Source organism: Dendroctonus ponderosae, unplaced genomic scaffold (genome assembly GCF_020466585.1).
Source record: "Dendroctonus ponderosae isolate FM_Combo_2020 unplaced genomic scaffold, Dpon_F_20191213v2 Dpon_F_20191213_3, whole genome shotgun sequence".
Taxonomy (NCBI): Eukaryota; Metazoa; Arthropoda; class Insecta; order Coleoptera; family Curculionidae; genus Dendroctonus; species Dendroctonus ponderosae.
Window position 1 is genome coordinate 1212656 of NW_026018508.1, and position 2116 is coordinate 1214771.

Here is a 2116-nt window from a genome sequence, read left to right on the forward strand (position 1 = left end):
TTCGCGGTACAATAAGAACTGGTTCAGAACGTGTCTGTCTGAACGGGACTAGCTCCCGGCATTATCTTTTTTTGATTTGTTACGAAAGACTGGACACTTTTGTTTGCGGACAACTTTTTGTTGGCTGGGGTACAATGGGTGCCACCAGCATTGCATTCCTTTTCCTAATTCATATATGTCTTTATTAGTCTATTCACAGAGAAATAAAGTTAAAGGCTAAAGATGTCATTTGAAAAAAAAAAAAATGCGAACATATCGTGGGCTTAAAGCTAAAACCGATCAAGTCTAAAATATCAATTTTTGGTAAATGCACGCTAAAACCGAGCCAAAAAGTGAATCAGAATCCTTTTGGAAACTTGATCATTAAAGTGTAGTTTTTGATACAACTACTATGAGTGCACTTGTTTGAGTGGCTTTGGGGGACTTCGTCAGTTTTTGAAGACAAATATATTATTTTTTTAATTACTTGGGGGTAGGAGAATTCCGTCAAATAAAAGTAAATCTAATAAATAATTATGGCTTTTAAAGATTTACAGGTTTTAACATGGGCATTCGAGACAGAACAGAAGAATTTTCGGTATATCTGAAGAAAAACAAAATTGATATATGCTTTGTCTCAAACTCATCTCACCGAACAAAATCACATTAAAATAAATGGATACAACGTAGACGACACTATTCATTCGGATAATTAAGCCAACGGTGGCAGCGCTATATTCATAAAAAATTGAAAAAAATAGTTTAAAATATAATGAGGATCTCAGCATACAGTTGGATCAAATACAGCTAACCGTATTAATCGTTATCAACAAAACAACACTTTAAAGTAGGAACAGTCTACCTGCCCCTCGTCATAACCTCTAAAAATATTATATGTTCATCCTCAAGCACATGGGTGACAGATTCATCTTGGGTGGGGAATTCAAGGCAAAACACTCACCTTGGAGCTGCAGACTGGATAATACGAAAGGCAGAGAGCTCAAAATACCCATCCATAAGATTGGGTGTAACTTACATTCATCTAGTAAACCAACGTATTGGCCAACAGTCAGACATAAAACTCCTGATGTCTTAGATTTCTTTGTAACCAAAAAAATTGCATCCAATTTTATCAACATTGAAGACAACTATGACCTTGATTCAGATCATTCATCGGTAATCATAACCTCAGTGAAACTGTCTTAAAAAAAAACTTTAAAACCAACTGTGAGATAATAATAAATAAGACTACAGACTGGGAATGTTTTAAGATCCAAATAGCTCAATAAATTAATCTAGATATTGATCTTACCACAAAGGATCAGCTCGATAAAGCAGTGGCAAATTTTACTGAATTAATGCAACAAACGGTTTGGACCAACACCAAAACATCGTCACCATAGAACCCCCGGATTTAACTACCCGATGGAAGTGAGGAATCTGATAAAAAAATAAAAGGAAACAGACGAAATTGGGAAGCAGCCAGAGATCCTGCGATAAAAACCAAGTTAAATTCCAAATCTCAAAAAAATCTAAAGTGATCCAGCAGCTAAAAGAAAATTCGGCAAACTCGTTCTTGGAAAATCTAACAGCGGATAAAAGTACAAACTACTCCCTGTGGAAAACTACGAAAAAACTGAGAATGAAAATCACTCATGTACCACCAATCCGGAAATAAAACGACGAATATGCCAAAACTGATGAGGAAAAAGCTGATAATTTCGCTACTCATCTACAAAATATCTTCACTCCGAAGGAAGCGGCAATGGGGTCAAATGAGTGCCTCCACAAATAGAAAATAATTGGCATAAAACAATCAAAAAAGTTACCTTAAAATAGCTCAAACGAGAGGTGAAATACAACCTCAACCCGAAAAAAGGATACGATCTCATCCCTGGACTAGTGTTAAAGAAGTTACCTACGAAAGGACTAAAAATGTTACGTCAACGCAACATTTACACTGATGCATGTCTCAGCTTATTGGAAAAACGCAGACGATTTTAAAGCCTGAAAAAAAGCTACAGAAATAAAACATTACAAATCGATTTCCTTGCTGCCCGTCATGTCATAATTATTTGAAAAAATATTCCTCAAACGATAGAAATCAATTATTCAAGAAAATAGTCTACTACCGATT

At 35.4% G+C, this 2116-nt stretch overlaps 1 protein-coding gene across 1 annotated transcript in view; it reads left to right on the top strand.

The window, feature by feature from the left end:
* The window catches only part of LOC109542539 (glypican-6), a 59058-nt gene that overhangs the window by 46987 nt on the left and 9955 nt on the right, over positions 1 to 2116 (top strand). The window lies entirely within an intron of this gene.